The 24,290-nt window shown below is 42.3% G+C and overlaps 1 long non-coding RNA gene across 1 annotated transcript in view; it reads left to right on the forward strand.

Annotated features, from left to right (window-relative positions):
* LOC116526479 overlaps window positions 1-24,290 on the forward strand; it is a 198,982-nt gene that overhangs the window by 35,050 nt on the left and 139,642 nt on the right. Inside the window, exon 2 of the long non-coding RNA XR_004258173.1 lies at window positions 5,075-5,183. This is a non-coding gene — a long non-coding RNA (uncharacterized LOC116526479). The remainder of the gene's footprint in view (window positions 1-5,074; window positions 5,184-24,290) is intronic.

Here is a 24,290-nt window from a genome sequence, read left to right on the forward strand (position 1 = left end):
GAGACCATGCAGAGTTAACATGGAGAACAGAGGATGAGACAGGGGAAAGGAAAAGGCAGCTGCTGATAGGGGAGCTGGCCTGGCATGTCCAGCTAGTCTCCCCTGCTGTTCTGCTGAACAGGAACCATTTCACAAATGACCAACGTCAGACAAGGACTACTCTGTGGCTAATAATGGAGCAAGACAAACACAAGACTGGCCCATAATTGCATCTGAGCACACACAAAAGCAAGAACATTGTCCAAAGCATAAGAATCATCAAATATCTTTATTCCCTGCTGTATGCCTGCTTCTTTATCAATTATAATCATAGTAAATAAAGTAGAGGTTTAAGTCTATTTCGTTCCTCTTGACTCCCAGATAAGACCTAGTCATGGAATTGGCCTGCCTTCCTGACATAGCCAATCCCTGCTTCCTTGAAACCTTCTCCAAGTCATACAGCACAGGCTCAAATCCTGCAAGAAGCTCCAGCTCAGTGTCTTACAGAGATGCCTCACGGTTCTCCATGGTGCACCGTGTCCTCCAGTGCATTGGATCAATAAACTCGACTTCGTTTGACAAAAGTGTGTTCCTAGTGGTCATGGACTAATGAACATCCACAAATGAAAGAAGGCATGGTGGGACGTGGTCAAGAAACACCAGATGAGTGGTCTGGATGTTTATAACTCCCGAGATTCCACCAGAGATGTTTGGAAGTCCTTTAAATTCAGTTTTCTCCGTTTGTCTTGCCTCTTCCATTGTGAAAAGAAGTTGACACCCTCTTATTTCTCCTTTCTGTCATAAGGCCATGGTATAGAGTAGTAGTTTTCAACCTTGGTTGCACGTTAGAATCACTTGGGTAGCTTTTTAAATTTCTTGGCAGAATTTTATTTATTTATTTATTTATTACAGTTCCCTCCGTTTCTTTTTAACTTTATATTTCCATAGGCTTTTGGGGAGCAGGTGGTATTTGGTTACATGAGTAAGTTCCTCACTGGTGATTTGTGAGATTTTGGTGCACCCATTATGCAAGCAGTACACACTGCACCCAATTTGTAGTCTTTTATCTCTAACCCTCTCCCTACTTTCCCCCTGAGTGCCCAAAGTCCATTGTATCATTCTTATGCCTTTGCATCCTCAAAGCTTAGCTCCCACTTATGAGTGAGAACATACGATGTTTAGGTTTCCATTCCTGAGTTACTTCACTTGGAATAATTATCTCCAATCCCATCTAGGTTGCAGTGAATGCCATTAATTCGCTCCTTTTTATGGCTGAGTAGTATTCCATCATGTATACAATGAACTCAAATTAGCAAGAAAAAACCCAAACAGTTCCATCAAAAAGTTGGCTAAAGATATAAATACACAGTTCTCAAAAGAAGATATACAAATGGCCAACAAACATATGAAAAAATGTTCAACATCACTAATGATCAGGGAAATGCAAATCAAAACCACAATGCAATACCACCTTACTTGTGCAAGAATAGCCATAATAAAAAAATAAAATTAAAAAGCAACACATGGTGTGGATGCAGTTGGAAAGGGAACACTTCCACACCGCTAGTTGGAATGTAAACTAGTACAACCACTATGGAAAACAGTGTGAATATTTCTTAAAGAACTAAAAATAGAACTATCCTTTGATTCAGCAATCCCATTACTGGGTACCTACCCAGAGGAAAATAAGTCATTACACAAAAAAAACACTTGCACACCCATGTTTATAGCAGCACAATTTGCAATTGCAAAAATGTGGAAGCAGCCCAAATGCCCATTAATCAATAAGTGAATACAGAGCTATGATATATATATATATGCATGCTTTGGATAGCTTTTAAAACCAGATATGTACCTGGCTTTCAGCTCCAGAGATCCTGACTTAACTGGTGTGAGCTGTGGCCTGAACATCAGAATTTTTTAAAGCTCCCAATGTTTACATACATTTGAGAACCGCTGGTACCATGATAGTGTATGTGCATGTGTCTGTGTGTAGAATAGAGTAAGAGGATGTGAATGTATGTGTAACTGTGAATATGTGATTGTGTGTTTGTGACATCATATGTGTGATAGAGTAGGGATGTGTTTGTATGTGTTGTGTAAAATGAGGTTCTGGGTGTGAGTGTGCCACAGTGGGTCATGCCTTGGTATATGAATGTGTACCCTTTCTGTGCAGTCCTGTGGGAGATCAGGACCTCAGATAGCTGTGAGAGACCATGATGTCTGCAGTTTATGATGGGAAGGTCCGCTGGAGGACGTCTGTGCTGGGCCTCTGAGCAGCTGGGAAGGATTTGCTAAGTGGGGAACTGGGTGGGGAGAGGAGTCTTGGTAAATGAGGCAGCGTCCTGAGTGGCTGGAGAGAGCTGCTGAAAACCCAGTGTGGCTGTCAGGTACCAACGTGGGGAGGCTGCTCTTGGGATCCCTCTCCAGGTTTAGTGACTTGGTAGAAGGGCACTGGGAAAAGGAGAGGAAGACGCCTCTGCCTCATAAAACTCGTCTCCCCAGACAATGTTGCTTAGAGCAATGGTTCTCAAATTTAAGTGCGTATCAAAATCATATAGAGATCTTGTGAAAACACAGCTTGCTGGGTCCCACTCACTGGGTTTCTGATTCTGTACCTCTGGTGAGAGGTCTGAGAATTTGCATTTCTAACAAGTTTTCAGATGATGCCACTACTGCCAGGCCAGGAACCACATTTTGAGAACAGTTGTTTTACAACAGTGGCTCTGAGACTCCCAGGTGATTGTACTTTGACTCTCCTGGGAAACTTAGAAAACAGCCTCTTCCTATTCCCTGTCTTTGACTATAGAATTTCAGAATTTCTCTGCGGTGTGTCCCAAGCAATGAGATTTTTCAGAACTTCCCTGGTGATTCTAATATCCAGCCAGGGCTGAAAATCAGCCTGGCTTGTAAGTTTCATGAAGGCAGACATTTTTGTTGATTTCTGTTTTGTTCACAGGTCTATTTCAAATTCCTAAAATAATTCTTAACACCTAGTTGGCGCTCAATAAACACTTGTTGAATGAACACATGAGTGTTCCTTACCATTTACCAGCCTGCCAAGACAAAGATTTGCCTGTTTTGGTTTGTTTTGTAATGTCTTTTTTTTAAATTAAATTTTTACTTTTAAGTTTCAGAGTACATGTGCATACACAGGCAAATGTATGCCATGGTGGTTTTCTGTACCTATCAACCCATCATCCAGGTATTAAGCCTAGCTTTCCTAATGCTCTCTCTTCCCCCACCTTAACCCCAGCAGGCCCCAGTGTGTGTTGTTCCCCTCCCTGTGTTCATGTGTTCTCATTGCTCAACTCCCACTTGTAAGTGAGAACATGCGGTGTTTGGTTTTCTGTTTCTGTGTTAGTTTGCTGAGGATAATGGCCTCCAGCTCCATCTATGTCCCTGTAAAGGACCTGATCTCATTCCTTTTTATGGCTGCAGACTTATCTGTTAATTCAACATTTATCTGAGCACCTCCTATAGGTGAGAAAGTGTGTTACAGAACAATTTCATGCAGCTCCACGTTGAGGTTCTTGAATTACTGTCTTTTTCTTTGGGCAGAGGAGACAGAGAGAGGTTGAATGGCATGGGTCTTCTAGAGCCCTAGGTTCAGAACCCTCATGTCCATGTACATGGCCAAGATGGCAGACTTTTTATCTTTTAGCTGTCAGGGAAAAAAAAATGCCAGTGTTGAGAGAATAGGCCGGCCACCATCAGCTCCTCAGTTGGCTCTGTCACACCAAGCACTCCAGCCCCTATGATGGGGACATGCTGCTTCCAGGTCAGATGTGGTCCTGAGAAGCTAGATGTGCTGTGATTTATGTCATCACAGACACCCTCACTGTCAGGACCCATCCTGCCTGTTTGAATGCCTACTCATTATTTATTGTGTTTATTCCTTACCAAATACATTCCTAATGAGATCTTGATGGTGCTGGTTATTTGAAAAAGGAACATATCTGAGGAGTGTGTGTGTGTGTGTGTGTGTGTGTGTGTGTGTGTGTGTGTGTGTATTTCCTCTCCGCATACTAAGGACCTCCTTTTTATAAAATCATTTCCATATTGTATTCCTTCAGCATGTATATGGTGAATATATATATGTATATATGGAATATATATATAAGGAATACATACATGGAATATATATTTTTTTCTTGAGATATAGTTTATATATGTATTATATATATGGAATATATATATTTTTTCTTTTTTGAGATGGAGTCTTTTTTGAGATGGAGTCTTGCTCTGTTATCTAGGCTGGAGTGCAGTGGTGCAATCTCTGCTCACTGCAACCTCTGCCTCCTAGGTAAAAGTGATTCTCCTGCTTTGCCTCTTGAGTAGCTGGAATTACTGGCTCATGCCACCATGCCCAGCTAATTTTTGGATTTTTAGTAGAAACAAAGTTTCACCATGTTGGCCAAGCTGGTCTTGAACTCCTCACCTCAAATGATCCACCCACTTTAGCCTCCCAAAGTACTGGAATTACAGGTATGAGCCACTGCTCCTGGCCCCTTCAGCATAGGTTTTTATTGAATGCCTGTAATATGCCAGATATTTGTGCTAGGAACTAGGAATAGCATGTGAGCAAGGCCTCATAAAATTACAGCCCAGGACAGCACTGCTCAATAAAACTGCCGTGAGGAACATGTTTTGTATCTGTCTTGTCTGTGATGGTGGCCACTTACCACATGTGGCTATCACGTACTGAAAATGTGGTCAGTGTAAGCGAGAAATGTATTTTTAAGTTTTGCTTTATTTGACTTAAATTTAAATAGAAATAGCCACATGCTATTTATAGTGACTACCATGTTCAACAATGCAGAACTGAGTGAGAATCACATAACATCTAAATAGACAATGATAATATCTCTTATGTTTTTGGAAGGAGAAACATAAAAAACTTTGAAAGCATAGATCAGGGGCATATGACCTGGTCACTGGGGGAATGGGAAAGCTTCCTTGAAGAGTGACATTTAATATCTTTCGAATTCTGCCTAGAACTTCTCAGTGGGAACCTCAAAAATATCATAGTGAGGGATCCGACATTGTCCTATTATTACATTGCTTTAATTGTCTTATTTTCTCCTCTCTCTAGGAAGTCTCCTACCTCATTGATTCTTCTTTAGCCCCAAACATCCCCATGTGAATAAGCCCATAAAAGGAGCCCTGAGTCCTTCAACTCCAACCTTTCATCACTGTACCAGGTAAATAAAAATAACAACTCATGCCACATGTTTATTTACTGGTTATCATTTTATGTATGCAATCTGTATCCTGCCTTGTCACCGCCCGTAGTGTGGATATTTTCTCATGTGATTAAAGACTCTTCTTAGTCATATTCTTGATGGCTGCCATAATTTCCTATTCTATAGCTATGTATCATAAATATTTCTCATTAATTTCCTACCTTTGGCATTTGTACACTTTATTATACTTCAAGTTCTGGGGTACATGTGCAGAACGTGCAGGTTTGTTACTTAAGTATACACATGCCATGGTGGTTTGCTGCATCCATCACCCCGTCATCTACATTAGGTATTTCTCCTAATGCTATCCCTCCCCTATCCACCTACCCCCTGCTATCCCTCCCCTAGCCCCCCACGTGCCAACAGGCCCTGGTGTGTAAAGTTCCCCTCCCGTGTCCATGTGTTCTCATTGTTCAACACTCACTTATGAGTGAGAACATGCAGTGTTTGATTTTTCTGTTCTTGTGTCAGTTTGCTGAGAATGATGGTTTCCAGCTTCATCCATGTCCCTGCAAAGGACATGAACCCATCCTTTATTATGGCTGCATAGTACTCCATATATGTGCCACTTTCATTATCCAGCCTATCACTGATGGGCATTTGGGCTGGTTCCAAGTCTTTGCTATTGTGAACAGTGCCGCATGTACACTTTCTTTTTTTGCTATTATACTCAATGCTGTGATGAACATCTTTGTGCAGAAATATGTGTTTGCCTTGCTAATATGTGCTTGGAGTCGATTCTTACAGGGGTGAAGGATGCTGACTGCATCAAAGGTCATGAGGTTTTGAATTTTAAAGGTTTTTGATACCTATTGCCAAATTGCTTTCTAAAGAGCTTGTACCAGTTCACAATCTCTTCAGCAGTGTATGAATCCCAGTGCATTCTGCTACTCTCTTTTAAAAATCATACCACACATGTCTTCATGTTTCTACAGGGACTCAATAACCATTATGTGTAGTGGCTGCATGAAGCTTGATTGCACTGGCATGCTGTAATCATCCTCTCTCAAAAGAGGTTGCTAATTGATGCTCTTCATGCTGGGCTGTCCCTGGTCTTCCCAAGTGGAGTGCCTCCATCAAGTCACAGCTGTCTGGAATCCATCTGGCCCTTCGGGGCTGTTCTGTCAACTTTCCTCATCCGTGGGCAGCATTTCCTAGGCACACACTTTCCTTTAATGACACTCCGAGAAGCAAGAATGTTTTGGAGCAAAATCTAGGTTCACATTAGCAACATGGGTCTTTGGCCACAAAAGATATCTCAGCTAGGGCATTCTTTTGCGTCTGCTGCTTGTTGAAATGAAAGAGCACTGGAATGGAACTCAGAAGATTTGTAATGAGACCTGATTATTTTTTTTCTGATATTCTGTGTGTGTTGTGTACCAATAAGGACTTTTTGGTTGCAGTGGACAGAAACCTAACTCACCCTACTTAAACAATAACAATAAAAGAAGGAGATTTATTGTTTTACATAAATGAGGAAATTACCTTCAGGTATGACTGGATTCAGGGTTTCTGATAATGTTATAGTCTTGGTCTTGCTTTCCAATGTCTTCATTCTGCTTGTGTCTATATTGGCTTAATTCTTAGGAGACTGTGCTTTTGGAGGTTCACAAAACAAGCTCTCCAAATACCCTAGTACAAGGGTCAACAAACCGTGGTCCACAGGCCAAATGTGGCTTCCCGTGTATTTTCCTAAATAAAGTTTTATTGGAACACATTCACAGTCATTCATATATGTCTCATCCATGGCTGCTTTTGTTCTAGAGCACTAGTTGAGTAGTTAGGACAGAGGCTGAATACAGCCCACAAAGCCTAAAATAGTATTGCTGTCTGATCCTTTACAGAAATATTTTGCTGAACCCCACTCTGTTATAAAGGTACATAGTGTCAAAAATTTCTCCAGGCTCACTTACCATGCCTGATCAATTGTTAGTTCCCGTGCCATCCCACATTCTTGGCTTCAGGAAGTGTTTGCTGCTTAACCTCTCAGAGCCAGAATCCTGTTCTTTGTCTTTTCTACCTGGCTCAGACCATAATCATTCTTAAATAGTTTCCTTATTTCCATTTACCACCAAAGATGGTAAGCATGGCCCTGTTCCCATTTCTGGCCATATTCTCTGACTCCTGCCAGTCAGGAGGGAAAGTTATACAGATTGTCCACTTGCCCAAGGGGTCCGTAAGTGGATAATCTGTATCCCTACCCCAAACCCTGTCACGGGGCAGTTTCTGGCAAACCTGAGGCAGCTTTAGCTCTGTAAGTAGGATGTCATCTGCAGAAGTCGAAATGCTTTTTATTCATGAGGCTACTGAATTCCTGAAAAATGGAATGTGGTGTCAGTCATTGGCTCTGATACATGGCTTGTGAGTTTCTTTAGTTCTGTGAGTTTCAAACCCTGTCTATGAATCAGGGAAAAGTAGCTTCCTTTTATTATTGTTTCAAGTGAAACTGAACAGAAAAAAATAGGGAAACCATGAGTTTGATGTGGAATGTGTACATATGAGTAGCCTGAATCTTAACTGCCTTCTAATCTCATTTCCCTTTCCCCATTAGTTTCCCTGATCTTATCTCTAACCTTAACCCTAATATAGCCCTACCCTTAATTTTAGCCTTTACCCTAAGATTTACTCTAATCAAGTCTAACAAGTGTAACCTTAACGTTAACCATGACCCTAACCCTGAACGCTAAACTCTACCCCTAAGCCCTAACTTGAATACGTAAAATAGTCCCGGACTTTGAGTTTGGTAATCACGATCTTAAAGTAATTTCACTAATCACACTATTAAGCAGGAATTTCTGGGTATTCATCACTGAAGGAGGTTAGGACAGATGTTTCAACAAAGAGGAGGGATGACATCTTCCATTTAAAAATAAATGTATTGGTCATTGGAAATGGTCAGTGTTGCCACCGTTGCTCTCCAGTAAATAATTAGTTTAAGCAAGTGATGGATCTGTTCTCTTTACATCAAGATAACGATACCATTTCTGCCTGATTTTCAGACCATTTTTCGAGCCCTCATGTTGGGGAGAAGTGTTCATTAGCATTCCAGGTCATCAGAATGAAATTTTATCCCCTTGAATACTGACTGATGCTGGGAGTCCTACCTGGCATAATTCACGATCCTCTAACAGCTGGGGTCAACATTTATCCATGTGAATGAAAACTGTAGAAAATGAAAGAATATATTTTAGAAGACGATGGAAGAAGATGGAAGGTGGGAGAGAAAAGGATGGGAGGGTGGGAAGAAAGAAGAGGAAAATATCAAAGAGTGTTAGCAGGTTCCAGTCATTAATCTCATGCTTCTGTCTGATCAGATCAGTGATCTACTTTAAATTCTTCAACGATTGCTTAGTCTTTGCGGGACAAAGACCAGGTATCTTGTTGGCACACACAGCCCAATGCTGTCTTTTATTTCCTTACTCTGGAGTATTACAGCGCTATGTGACTGTATGAAGTTGCCCTAAATGTATCATGCTTGGTTAGACCTCTTTGCTTTGCCCATGCTGTTCTCTCTTTCTGTATTGTCATTGCTTTTTTTCCTTTCCTTTAAATCTGCCAGAGTAAATCTTGCCTGTCCACAAAGATCATGTTCAGGTATCATCCTCCATTGATCTCCCTCTAATTCCCCCACCACACCCCTCCTCTGTGCCCCATGCTAACATCAATCACAGTACTCCTTTCTTCATTCAGCAAACATTTGTTGGGCTCTGCTCTGTGCCAGGTGCTATGCTAGATGATAAGGAAGAACCATTAATATACCACCTTAGCCCCAAGTAGTTGAGAAAACAGATAAATCACCAGGAAATCATTCAACTGCACTGTGATCACAGAGGCTTAAAGAGCTGTGGGCTTGTGGAGGAAGGCAGTCCCCCCAGCCTGGGGGCTGAGTGTGTGAGGAAGGCCAACAGTGGGATGGAAGAGTGCAAATACAGAAAGAACTGGAAACCCAAAAGGTATAAGAACAGTTTAGGAGGGTTTAGTCTGTGGTGAGAGTTCAGCAGAATCCAGGTCATAAAGAGCTTTGCAGCTATGTTAAGGCGTTTGGATTCATCCTTAGAACTCTGAGGAAATCATTGAAAGTTTTAAGCATAGGATTCACATAATCAGATATGTATTTTTCGTATATTTTAAAGTTTTCTTTTTGTCTCTTACATAATAGTAACGATGCTATCAGCTAATATTGCTGAAGGATACTGTAGAAAAGATACTATGTTAAACTGTATAAATTAACTTAGTTAAGGTTCACTTCATCTTAAAAGGTTGATACTACTACAGAAACTTATTATTTCATCATGTAGACATGCAGAGAGATTAACGGACTTGCTAAAAGGTTAAAAATTGTGCTTTTAATCAGGAGGATAATTTTCCATTTCATAATGAAAAAAATTAAGATATTCATGGTCACTACTTGAAAGAACTCGGAGCACATTTGCTTGTATGATCTTAGTCATCCATTTGATGTACTTATAACTCCTGAAAAGGCTTCATTTCTGTTTCATAAATGATAACACCGAAGAAGCGATTTGGCCAGATCCTCCCTGGCGCGGTCTCAGTCCAGCCACAAACTAGGATCTTGAGGATTGATGCTGTATTTTGTTAGTCTTGGTGCTGCTGGAACCACATCACAGAGGCATGTGGCTATGAGGTTATGGTGAGTTTATAGATGCATCATCCTCCTCATGTAGAGAATAAAAAAAAATAACATCCCTTTTTCATCCTTGATGGGAAGACAGAGCAAGGTGACGAATGGGCTTAGAGGGTTCCCGGAGATGATGTCCATTGGTGTGCTTGGCATTGCTCCTCTAATCAGGAAGAGAATATCTGTTGTGGTTGGAGAAGCAGAGTACCTTAGGCTTGGGCAGGTGAAACCCAGTTACCCATGAGTTGAAGTCAATGTTTTATGGAGATCCTCTTCTTTCTTCTTTTAACCCTGTATTAGTCTGTTCTGATACTGCTGATGAAGACATACCTGAGACTGGTAATTTATAAAGAAAAGAGGATTAGGCCAGGCACAGTGGCTCATGCCTGTAATTCCAGCACTTTGGGAGGCTAAGGCAGGCAGATCACGAGGTCAGGAGATTGAGACCATCATGGTTAACATGGTGAAACCCCATCTCTACTAAAAATACAAAAAATTAGCTGGGCGTGGTGTTGGGCACCTGCAGTCCCAGCTACTCAGAAGGCTGAGGCAGGAGAATTGCTTGAACCTGGGAGGCAGACATTGCAGCTAGCCAAGATCATGCCCCTGCACTCCAGCCTGGGTGACAGAGCAAGACTCCGTCTCAAAAAAAAAAGGAAAAGAGGTTTAATGGACTCACAGATCCACATGGCGGGGGAGGCCTCATGATCATGGTAGAAGATGAAGGAAGAGCAAAGGGATGTCTTACATGGAGGCAGACCAGATGGTATGTGCAGGGGAGCTGCCTTTTAGAAAACCCTCAGATCTCATGAGACTTACTCACTATCATGAGAACAGCATGGGAAACACCCACCCCATGATTCGATCACCTCCTACCGGGTACCTCCCATGACATGTGGGGATTATTACAATTCAAGGTGAGATTTGGGTTGAGACACAAAATCAAAACATATCAAATCCTTTTTCATGTTTCCCTTCCTCCTTCCTTCTTATTTCTTCTTCTTCGTATTGTTTACTGCCACAACTTTATCAGCAGCAACAAACAGCATGTCATGCTGAGGGCTCATTGCTCATGTGGCCTTATCATTTCATTGTTGTCTTTGTCTTTGTCATCACTGTCATCCACTGTTACCACCAACACTGCCACATCAACTTCAGCGTCATCAACATCAACATCAAATTTTCTTAGCTTGCTCTTATCTTTGCATCCTTGTTTTTGTCCTTGACATCATCATCCCCATCCTCGTCACTCCCTCTTACTGGGTGCTTGCTTTGTGCCAGGCACTGTGCTCAGGACTTTACCTGCATTATCTCACATCATCTACAAAATTAACTGCCATATGTGATTATGCCTGTTTTACAGATGACAGACCAGAGGCTGGGAGACATGAAGTCACTGGCTCAAGGTCACAAAACAAGCACCCACATCAACGTAGTCTCCTTCATAAATTAAGATTCATCCCACAGACACCAGAGGTTTCAGTTTATTTTTAGGAATTAAGAAAATTGCAAGATTGAGCTCTTATGGTCTGTTAACTGAGGACTGCTGTGAATTCAGTGAAAAAGATTTAGGGTTATTATTCTCTGATGGCAGTTGCTCCCTGATTCAGAAGAGCAGCTCTTCTTTTGACTAATTGTTAAATTTATGTTTATGATGATTATTTCTAAAGGGCAATTTAGAGTTGAACTATTTTAGATAATAAATCAGAACCATGATTCAAACCAGGATTTGCCTGATTCCAGAGCCTGCATTTACACAATACTGTCTGACTTCCTTTGGTAATTATGCCAAAATAAAGTCCTGCAATTCCCAAGTCCGTGGTTATCCATCTCACCAGTGGCACCTTTTCTGGTTGACTAGAGGATTAAAGTGCTTTATGGTAACAGTTACCTTCAAGAAAACTTTCCTGAATTTTGGTGGCATCATCTCCCACCTCAACCCCACATCACTGCAAATATGTTTCCCTCGATCTTCCTTAGCAATCACCTAGCCCTTTTTAAGACATAGTGTAATATGCTGGACAGACAGTGGGAATTCAAATCCAGGCTCTAAAACTTACTGGCTATACAACTTGGGACAATTTACCTCCTTGGTATTGAGTTTTCATTCTTCATCTACGTAATAGAAATAGCACCAACCTCCCCATAAAGCTTCTGTGAAATTTAGATGAGATAATCCTGTTTGACATTTATTAGGTGTCAATAAATGTTGAAAACAACTCATCAGAATAAACTCACCCTTCCTTCCGTATTCCCTGCAGTACCTTGCTAAATGGCTAATTGAAATCTTTAAGGTATAGGAGAGAGGGAGATGAAACTGATGAATTTGAAATGGCTCAGTCCATGACTAGCAGGGGGCTCTTTACAAATCAGCTCAGCTAGGAATCCTGTCCCTTATTCTTTTAAAACCTAGGAGTCAGCTATTCACTTGTCTTGCTCTCTGAGGCTCCTCTTACCTCTGCAGTGAATAAAGACCCACCCACCCAAGAGCATTGAATGAGTTAAGCATTAACTTACTAAAGACATTGTAGATGAGACATAGGAGTGAGTTTATATCACATTGCGCACAGCAAGCACCTGGAAAAATCGCCGTCTCTTATTGTTACTTCACTCCTGTGTCTTTCTCCCTGGACACCCAACGCAATCCCCTGGCTCCTCTCTTCTCTATTATCACAACAATTCTTCACTTCCAGCTTAACAAATTCTACTCACGATGGTGCTTGGTGAAGAAAACAGCCCAAAGTTCATTGTGATCACCTTTATTCAAGGCACTCTGATGACTATCACATGACTTTTGGGGTCTTCATGTTCCATTCCAAACAAAGTCGAAGTGTCTCCTAAACAAATGCAATCCCCTCTCTTCATGAGATGTTATTACACCGGTTGGGAAGTGAGGACCATCTTGTTCCACCTCATTACATGTAAAATAAAGGTGTTCGTGAATTCTGGACAGCTTTATCACTTAAACCTGTTTATCCTCTGTACATTATGGGTTTTGGGTTCTGTTGGGCAAGAGAAATCCCATGCCAGTTTCAATATTTGTTTAAAGATAAGTCTTAGAATCAGACATTCCCAGGCTTGGATGTAAATTTATCAGAAGTAGAACTCGATATCCGTTATTTCTACACGGTGTTCCTGTCTATCCTTGTGCCATGTACAAACGAACTCTGGAATTTAGCCCCATTTATGACCTTATGTGTACTTTTTTCTCCCTGAACTATTTTATGCCTTTTTATTAATTAAGAACTAATTCATTACATACAGATTCATAGGGCACTATCCATGTGCTAGGCACTGAAAATATAGAAAAGAAGGGAGACACAATCTCTTCCTTTAGAGTTGTGTGTGTGCACATTAATTAGATGATCACACAAATAAAAATACAACTGTGTAATGCACAATAAAAGAAAAGCCCTGGAACCAACCCAAATGCCCATCGACGATAGACTGGACAAGGAAAATGTGGCACATATACACCATGCAATACTATGCAGCCATAAAAAATGGTGAGTTTGTGTCATTTGTAGGGACATGGATGAATCTGGAAACCATAATCCTCAGCAAATTGACACAAGAACAGAAAATCAAACACCACATGTTCTCACTCATAAGTGGGTGTTGAACAATGAGGACACATGGACACAGGGAGGGGAGCATCATACACTGGGGTCTGATGGGGGGTGCCAAGGGAGGGATAGTGGGGGGGTGGGGAAGTTAGGGAGGGATAACATGGGGAGAAATACCAGATATAGGTGATGGGGGAATGGAGGCAGCAAACTACGTTGCCATGTATGTACCTATGCAACAATCCTGCATGATCGGCACATGTACCCCAGAACCTAAAGTACAATAAAAAAAAATAGGTAAATAAATAAAAGCTTGTACCAGGAAGCCTATCTAGCTGGAGTTGTCATTTAGGAGTTTCCTAACTTTCTTGCCTCTGTTCTTTGTTTTATACTCTGACCTCTCTCTTCAGGCTTAAATGTTCTGTTCTCTATTTTTTTCTTTTCTTCTTTTTTTCTTTTTGAAGGTCACAGTAGTCTCATTACATGTTCTGAATGTGAGATAGAAAGACCTATAAGTAGGGTCAGATGTGATGGTTCATGCCTGTAACCCAGCACTTTGGGAGGCTGAGGCAGATGGATCACCTGTGGTCAGGAGTTCAAGACCAGGTTGGCCCATCTCTACTAAAAACACAAAAAATTAGCATGTGTCTGTAATCACAGCTATTCAGGAGGCTGAGGCAGGAGAATTGCTTGAACCTGGGAGGCGGATGTTGCAGTGAGCTGAGATTACGTCGCTGCACTGCTGCCTGTGCAACAGAGTGAGACTCTGCCTCAAAACCAACAAGCAAAAAAGACACATAAGTAGCTTGATGCAAATAATGAAAGTGGCAAATTCAGGAGGCTAATACTAAAGAAAGTACTCCTCTGGCCTGGAGGTAATCAGGCAAAGTTTCCTGGAGGAAGGGACACCTGGGCTAGGTTTTAAAGGGTAAGTTAGGAGCTAGACAGGCAAAACAGGGGTAGGAGGAAGGGTGGTCCAGGTAGATAACACCACATGAGCAAAAGTTTAGGAAAAAGGAACAATTGTGGTGTGTGTGTGTGTGTGTGTGTGTGTGTGTGTGTGTATACTACAGGTGGTTCATGTAATAGGAGCATCAACTGATGGGTAATGAGGCTAAGCTGGCATCATCACCCTCCAATCAAAGCTGAGTTTGCACACAGATTATATTGATAGAATTCTATAGAGGAAGTGCAACAAGTAGCCTGGAACACCCCAGACACTCATCTACTTCTCATTCCAGACACCTCTTTAAACACACACACACACACACACACACACACACACACACTCACACACGACTGCAAAGGCAGGGATTGTCTACTTTTCTTTCCCATATATTTGCAGTCTCATATTTCCAGACACCTCTTTAAACTCTTATTTGTTGAAACCCATTTTCTTATGGCTCTTTGTCTAAACATCTCTTGCTGCTTAGCCAGGCAATATGCCCCTTCTCTGACAGTAACAAGGATGTGCATCTTGGGGGAGACTTCCCAGAGTGGCCAGAATGACTCCAGGGGTGAGATGATGGTGGAAGTGTAAATCACACAAGAAATATTGAACTTTGGGAGTCAGCAAACAATAATATGCCACTTTATTCCGCTCCTGCTGGAGGTTTATATATGTCATTGTCACTTTTATACTGTTCTCCACCACTGGTAATTTTCTCTCAATCTAATTTTTATTTCCCAAGGGTCTGCCAAGGTTAAAAGTGCTGGAAATCCAATGACTATTCTTTTGCCAAGGGAGAGTAAATTAAATTAACCATTGCTGGTGGCCAGCTCTGGTCAGAACTATTTATATGTAAATAGGTAAAAACCCCTCAAGGCATTGTTGCGATTATTAGCTGTTCATTCCAGATGTTGACCATAATACAATAGGTCATGAACAAAACTCTGGGAATGGGGGCAGGAATTAGCTTCTGTTCAGCCTGATCTTTTCTCACACAGGCTAACTTTCTATAGCTCTAGTATCAGGTAGTTCATGGTGAAATCTTTCCTCCCAGCTTGCTGAGTGAGAGGGTGAAGACATTTTTAGTCCCAGAGGAACAGTGAAAATAGTAATGGGAGGATTAAAACCTAGTGCACAGGCATTGGTTGGCATTTTGTCCTGGTTTCCAGGCTCTGTCCAATCAGCGCAGTCATCATTTGCATACTGCTTCCTGGATGGCCAGCATTAATTATATCAGCAAAGACTCCTTCCTCATGGCAGCCTTAGGATTTGGTATATTCCTAAGGACTTTTCCAGACAGAGGATCATCTTGGTGGGAACTTTTAAAGAAACAGGGAACCCTCCCATTGAGTGACACCACGTTTTTGGAAAATGTAATAGTTCAGTATTCTAAGTTGGTGTCTCTGGTTGGATTTTGAGAGTCAGAGGATTATGGAAGATTGCTTCAAATAAACAAGCTCCAGGGCTTGAATCAGTTCTCCCTGTTCTCTTTCTGTTTTTTTCCCTAATGCCAAAGCTTGTCACATCTGTCATTGTTCTTTAAGCAGCTCCAACTCGTTAACCTTTACTCTGTACAACCAAATGATTTCTAGGATACCTTGATAATGTACAGCTTGTTTCTATGCCCTTGGATTTGCTCAAATGACTCTTTAAATCAAGCCACTCAAAGGAGCTTATTTATGAAAATAGAATAAAAGAGAGAAGTAGGAGTTGTCCCAGTATCTCAGGCCGTCAGTGTTCCATTCTTGCCCCAGGGTAGAAAACTCTCATGGGCCCTGGTAGATCTGCTCCTGGACTGGATGTCTCTCTATTAATGTTCCTCTAGCACCATGGCTTTGCTGAATGGTTCCCAGCATCAGTGATCTATCCTTAAGTCTTATGAACTTGTTGAGAGCAGTAGAACTAGGCAGACTGGCTGAAGCACACTCAGCTCATCTACCATATTAGAAAACCCTGAACTAGACCACCAGGGATTTTAGAACAACAGTGTCTTGGCCCCCATAGAATTGTTTTCTCCTAGACATATATCTTGGCTTCCACCAAGGACTGAAACAGTGTCTCAGGGAAAGTGTATTGTTCTCATTGTTGAAACTGTGTCCATCCCATCTCTCTGTGGTTCCATTTCAAGACCTGCACGAAAAACCTTAAGAATCAAATCCGAGTCCTTGTGCATCGTCTAGGCAAAGAAGTACACAGAGGCTGAGATCAAGCCAGCTTGTTCACCAAGCTGTTTTCTCTGGCTGCGTCCTCCAGGGAAAGGGATGTCTTCTTCCTTGTGTGAAACACCATTTATTTACCAATAAATAAATGTATTTCTCTCTACATAATATATATTTGTATATAACTTACATATATATTTTAATATAATTTATATAAAATAAATTTATTACTAAATTGCACAGAGACACTGTGAGCTCCAGGGAATCTGCTTATAGAATGTGAGGGGAGATAGAGGGCAGAGTGGGGGGAGGGTGGAGAGTAGTTACCAGGTCTCCGACATGCACTTTTTAGCTTAGTGGCAATCATGCTCAGGGCCAGGCAATGTCTGCTTTGCCTGCGGAACCCATATAATGGACACAGTGTCCCTTTGTATCTTGACTGTCGGGGGTTCAGAGTCAAAAGCCTTCACTGGAATAAATGCGCAAGGTCTGGAGAAGTAAATCTCAGCATTACATTTTACCCATTCTTGCCCTAATATTTACCCAGCCTGAGTTTTAATGTTGCATTTCAGTTTTACCAAATTGGCATCATCCATCCTCTTCTTTGCAATAATTTTTTTTTTTTTTTTGAGACGGAGTCTCCCTCTGTCCCCCAGGTCATAGTGCAGTGATGCATTCTTGGCTCACTGCAACTCTGCCTCCCAGGTTCAAGTGACTCTCCTGCCTCAGCCTCCCAACTAGCTGGGATTATGGGTGCCTGCCACCACGCCTGGCTAATTTTTGTATTTTTAGTAGAGGAAGGGTTTCATGATGTTGGCCAGCCTTGTCGCAAACTCCTGACCTCAAGTAATCCCCCTCCTTGGTCTACCAAAGTGCTGGCATTACAGGCATGAGCCACCATGCCTGGCCAATAAATTTTTAAAAATTAGGCTGTGGCAAAAGTCAATAACCCAGAGAATGGATGGACCAGGACCTCTGCAGGCCAGGATATTTCACAGCACATGGGAAACGTGTTCCTTATTCTTCCTTACAATGTCAGTGATGTGTCCTGCCAGGCTGGCTGGACACTTGGAAGGACACAAAGAAGTTCTCATCATGCCTGATGGCTTGGGCATTCCATGGTAAACATCATGAAAGATAGTAAATATCATAACAAAGGGTTAAGGATTTGTTAAACTCGTATTAAAACTGAGTTCATTAGGGGAAGCTATTGTCTCACAAGAGGCAGTGAAATTATTGCAGAAAGAGAATTATAGCTAGGGAGGAAGTCCCATTTTGTCACTGTCTGACTTGAGTCAGGTCCCTTGTCTGACCACCTATCTTTTTTCCACCAGAACAGCAAGAAAAGAACTTAAGAGAACATTCCCCAATGTAAAATTTCTGCCAAAGTTGCTTTAAACACAGAGTCAATATCATTTAATTGCATATCTCTCTACAGAAATCATACAACCCAGCCTATAATAAAGTTACAGGCACATAACTTTATTCATGTAGGCAGTTTAGGAGTGTTTATCTCTATGCTGGAGAAATTGGTATAAACGAACTGTGGTCATGTCCTTTTTTAAATGGTGCAAATGTGTTAGGCTGCAGGGTTCATAAATTAGCTTTTCAGAGAGTTCAATCATAATCGAATATGCTTAATATTCACACATTGTAATTTGAACATTAAAGATCTTGAACAAGATCACGGTCTTGGAAGGTATTAAATAAAAAAAAAATACTCCCCTGGAATTGCATTTATTAGCTCCAGATTTCTGATTTATGTTTCATTAGCCTGTGGTGATAAGTATGGAACCATATAAAAGAAAAGCATGAATTCCCATTTTGGAACGTTGAATCCAGATTTTTGACGATAACCTATTTTTGTGCTGCTATTAGGGGAGTGCCAGCTTGTACCCACATCCAGTTATTAATCTGTGAAATGTTTTCTCTCTGAGCACTTAACCGTCACTGACTAAGTGGGTTATTAAATGGGAGCGAGAAATGAATCAATCAAATATATTCAAATGCTCAGTCTCTAGCATTGTTCTTTGACTTCATTATTTAGGCATTACATTCCATGCAACACCGGATGTAATTGTCAATACAGAGGGGTTTGATTTGTGGGAGATGCGTTCGCTTTGGCAATTACGGTTTTAGGTTTACAAGCACATCAGAAATCCTTGCAACATGTTAACACCATTAGCATGGCTTCCGTAATCACATCTTTCAATGGGATCACAGCTGGCTGTGTTGGGGAGCTGACATTTTCATTAGAGAAGAGAGCTTGTCTTTGCATTAATACATGAAACCATTTGCATGCCTGGCCAATGGTTACACACAGTGCTTTGGTGTAGAAGGTTTCTCCTTGGCACCATAAAGCAACTCTTCTCCTCCATTTACCCAGCTCAGTCAGAAAGAAAAATACTTATAAGTAGGAGATAAACATTCAGCACATACGGACGTAAACGTGGGTGCAATAGACACTGCAAACTACTAGGGGCAGGAAGAAGGAAGGGGAAATGGGTTGAGAAATGATCTATTGAGTACTATACTTGCTACCTGGGTATAATATACCCTTGTAACAAACCTGTACAGGTACCTCCTGTAGCTAAAAGTTGAATTTTTAAAAAATGTAATCACTATGCCTAATGTTAAGAGTCAGACTGCCTGAGTTTGAATCCTGACTTCACTGCTTCCAGCTGTGTGACTTTGGATAAGTTAATTAACCTCTCTGTGCTACAGTTTGCTTATTTGAAAATGGGGATGATGATGATGATGATGACGGTAACATTGTCTTCACTTGGATTTCTTCAGAAGCGGACACTGAGACAAGGCTTTGGAGACAAGTAATTTATTTGGAAGGTTTAGAGGACACGGGTAGGGGAGTGGGGATGTGAGATAAGGAGAAGGCAGGCACAAAGGATCTGCTCTGAAGCCACCCCCCGTGGAGGAAACACAGGCAGGAATTTCTGTGGGCAGCTCTGGTAGATATTGTATAATACGCAACTCAGAGTTATCCTTTGGGAGGGACAAGTGACCTGGGGCACTGGTCATCTGTTGAAGGATGTCTCCAGAGCAAGGGTGGGACAGCATGTCACATGAAGATAAAGCAAGCTTCACCAGCCCAAGAGAGCCCTGGCAAAGAAACGCAGGTGCTGGAGACTGGAGGTTGAACCTGTGTGCCCTGCCGTGACCCGGGTGAGGACATGTGTGGCATCTGCTCCAAGCCCCTGCCTCCTGCAGTCATTTTGAGGGCTCAGTGAGTGAAATTATTACAAAGCACTCAAACAGAGCCTGGCTTGAATAAGTCAGTGTAAGCTCTTACCTCCAGCTACCCTGTGGGGTCGGTGTGGAAATAGAACAAGATTGTATGAGAAAAGCCAGGAGCAGCACAATGCCCGGCTCAGATAAAGTGCTTGGCAAGTGTTTGTCAAACAAAACACCTACCCTTTATTGATCTCTGACTATGGGCCACTATTTTATTCGCTTACTTCATTCTCTGCGCCAACCCTTGAAGACCAGTGTTAGTACCTCTGTTTCACGGTTGGTTGATGTCAAAGGAGTTATACCAGTGGTCAGAGTATAGCTTCCAGGTCACAGCACAGAGGCATCGTGGCTGGAATCTGGCTTCTTCTGCTTACAGACGTAGCTGTTGAGTTGCTGAATTCCCCTAATCTGTAGTTTCCTTATTCTTGCTGTGGGGATAGTCAAAGGACTTTCTCAAAGGGTTACTTTGGGGGTCAAATGAAATGACACCTTTGAAGATCTGGACAGTACCTAACAAATAACAGCAGGAATGGCTATTGTCATTATGAACAGTGGTAGTGCCAGTAAGTAGCAGAGCCAGGATTTGAACCCAGGTGTAGCTGACCACATCGTACCCCATTGCTTCTGAGGATTACCTGATAGCAATGCTTTTGAAGGTACAGTGGGCATCTTTTAAAAGAGCTCCCACTGGTCCCCATCTCCTGGTATTCATGCCCACATGTGATTTCCTCCCCTCGAGTGTGGGCTGGGCCTTGCGTCTTGCCTCTGATGAACACAACACAGCAAAAGGGATGGGACGTCACTTCCAAGATTAGGTTTCCAAGAGACCGTGACTTCCATCTTGCCCGCACTTTTTTTCTGGCAACGCCTCTTCTAATAGCAGCCAGATGCTAGGTCGTGAGCTGTTCAATGGAGAGGCGCACATGTGAAGGAACTGAGGGCAGCCTCTGGCCAATAGCAGGAGAAGATCTGAGGCCTTCGGTCCCATAACCCTGAAGAAACTCAATCGTGCCGACAACCACAAGGGTGATACAGGAGATGAGTTCTTCCTGGTTGAGCCTGCAGCCTCTGCAGATACCTTGGCTACAGCCTTGTTGGAAACTCTGAAACGACCCAGCAAACCTGTGCCACCCCTGTGGAAACTGTAAGATAATAAACCTTGGTGTTTGCAGGTATTAACTTTTGGGATAATCTCTAATGCAGCAACAGTTTTTTTGGTCTTTATCTTTTTTGAGACGGGGTCTCATTCTGTCACCCAGGCTGGAGTGCAGTAGTGCGATCTCAGCTCATTGCAGTCTTCACTTTCCAAGCTCAAATAATCCTCCCACCTTGGCCTCCTGAGTAGGTGGGGCCACAGGTGTGCTCCACTGTATCCAGCTAATTTTCCTTTGATGTTTTTTTTTTTTTTAGTAGAGATGGGGTTTCGCCATGTTGCCTAGGCTGATCTCAAACTACTAAGCACAGGTTCCACCTTGGCCTCCCAAAGTGCTGGGATTACAGGAATGATCTTCAATGCCTGGCCAGCAATAGATTATTAACAAAAACATTATTAATGTTTGTTTAGTCACCTCTGTATAAACATCAGTTCCACTACTTAGCTCACTGTTCTAAAAGGCAATTCGTTTTTGTTCTAACCGTATCCCGAGAAAGGAAGGTCAAAATACGGTCCATTGGCTCAAAAGTGATATTTTAGCAGTTGTCAACCTTTTTTGATCCATAGGTTTAAAAAATAATCAGGCCGGGCTTGGTGGCTCACACCTGTAATCCCAGTACTTTGGGAGTCCAAGGCCGGCGGATCATGAGGTCAGGAGATCGAGATCATCCTGGCCAACATGATAAAACCCCATCTCTACTAAAAAATACAAACAATTAGCTGGCATAATGGCACGTGCCTGTAGTCCCAGCTAGTCAGGAGGCTGAGGCAGAGGAATCACAATTCAGGTGGTGGAGGTTGCAGTGAGCCAAGACAGTGCACTGCATTCCAGCCTGGTGACAGAGCAAGACTCCATCTCAAAAACAACAACAACAACAAGAAAATAAACAAATGTTGCAGAGGGAAGTCTGACTATGAAACCTAGAAAAACAAGATGCTGCTCTATCATCTTGAGAAGAGTGGAGGCCTGAAGCCTGCTTGGTTCATGAAGGTTGAAAATCACTGCCCAGGTTGTCTTCCTCAAAGGTGGAACATGCGTAACACGACACAGTGAACACACACTTAGATCTCCCCCATTTCTGGCCAGACATGGTGGCTCACGCCTGTAATCCCAGCACTTTGGGAGTTTGAGGTGTGTGGATCATGAGGTCAGGAGTTTGAGACCAGCCTGGCCAATATGGTGACACCCCGTCTCTACTAAACATACAAAAATTAGCCAGGCATGGTGGTGGGTGCCTGTAATCCCAGCTACTCAGAAGGCTGAGGCAGAAGAATCGCTTGAACCCAGGAGGCGGAGGTTGCAGTGAGCTGAGATTGGGCCATTGCACTCCAGCCTGGCAACAGAGCAAAACTCAGTCTCAGAAAAAAAAAAAAAAAAAAAAAGGAAAGGAAAAGATCTCTCCCATTTCCTAGGTTGGTACACACAGTGGATGGGCAGGAAGGATGGGTCTTGCATGCAGGGGAATCCTGAGAGCCAGAAGTCCCTGCTTTTAGAGCCCCTGGGGGCTCTGCTATCTCAGTCTTATGTTAGAAATCTTTGAAAGCTCTGGGGAAGAGAGTGAGAACAGAAAAATAAGACTGCGTTTGGAAGGGTTGAATGGCAGTGGAGAGGGAGTGGGATGTAGCTAGACAACAAGAAGCCCTGATTCCCATTTTGAATGTGAGAAACTTCACCTGCTGAAGATTACCCTGGGGTGGTGAATGAAACATAAGGACGTTTCAGGTAAGGATGCATGAAACAGATGGGTACAGCATGTGTTTCCTGAGCATGCCTCAGATCGGAGCTGCTTGGGGGAAATATTCAAGAACATATTCCCAGGTTCTCTTTGAGATAGGCTGAATCAGAATCACTTGGGAGGGGCCTGAGTGGCTGAAGATAAAACAAACATCCTGGATGGTTATCAAGCAAGTGGGGACACGGGAATTTGGTACAGGCATACTCATTTCCAATTTCAAACACTCATCCATCCATCTGTCCATCTGTTCATTCAGTCATCCACTCATTCATTCATGTGGGCATCTAAGAATTCAGCACATGTGTCGGGCACTATCATGGGACTATAATGACTGCCAGAAATGCAAAGACACATAGCACATGGTCCTTATCCTTTAGGGGCTCACTGACTGGGAAGGAAATAGACAAGGATGAGATGGAACTATGAGAGAGGAAACGGAAAAGGAGGGGTGCCTCATATATGCTCATTATCCCCAAATCTGCCTAATTTAACTTCTAGTCACCAACTCTTTCTACTTGGTTATTTAAGTAAAAATAACATAATTTAAATATGTCCTTACACATTCTCTTAGGGACAGCCTTGTTCATCCGACTGTTCTAACGATTTCAAAGGGACACAGCATCTCCGTATTTCTGGAATTCTAATTAGCAAGCTGGGCGGAATTGACTAGATTTTTATACATCTTTTCCCCAAGAACGACTTTTGCCACAATCTCAGTTTTCCTGCCTGCTACATTCCTTCCTTGGTGACCAACGTACCACCTGCCTCAGGAAATGAGCCCCTTGAAGCAGAATGATTAGCCTTGTCCTCAAAGGGCTTTCAAAAGTTTTGCAAACAATGCCGCTGGAACACAACAGGAACAGGGTGAGTTTCTTTCTTTTCCCCCTTTAAAAACTGATTGAATCCCGCTGTCTTCTGAAGATGAATATTTCTGCCGGACAGATTTGCTTTGTAAATTACAGACTCGAGTGGCTTTTTTTTTTCTTGCTGCTTGAGTGAACCGGGAATTAGACATATTTGCAATCAAATAAAATGTGAGGGCTCTTCATGGGTTGGAATTCTGACAACTTTGGGGCTCAGATGTATGGAATTGGGTAGCATTGGCCCGATGGCTCAGCACGTGTTTGTGGGGCTCTTTTGGGAGGGTAGGGTGCTGTGCTAACGATGGAATGATGTAGCAGTGAAGAAGAGAGATGTGTCCCTGCCCCCAAGGGCCAAGAGTTGAGAGGTGGAGAGACTTTGTACAAATAATAACAGAATGTATGTCTATGTGCTAAGATAAAGCGTGCAGTCAACATTTAATGAGTCTTTACTCGCTCAATAAAGCCAGGCCAGTTTCTAGGTGCAAGGAATTCTGCAGTGACAAAAAGAGGCACAAGACACAGTCACAAACTGATGTCTTCATGGAACTTTCATCTCTCCATGTGCATGTGTATTTGCATGTGTGAGAGACATGTCCCTTATTTTTCTTATTTATTTTGATGGTCAGATGTTGAGTGGAGAAAACTAATTCATGATGGAGGGATAAGGAGTGTCTGTGTGTTTTGTGTGAGTGCACATGCCTGTGTGTTTTATGCGAATACATACACATGCGCACAATTGGTGGAAAATATG

The sequence above is a fragment of the Sapajus apella genome, unplaced genomic scaffold (genome assembly GCF_009761245.1).
Source record: "Sapajus apella isolate SASKATOON/1434 unplaced genomic scaffold, GSC_monkey_1.0 scaffold51, whole genome shotgun sequence".
Taxonomy (NCBI): Eukaryota; Metazoa; Chordata; class Mammalia; order Primates; family Cebidae; genus Sapajus; species Sapajus apella.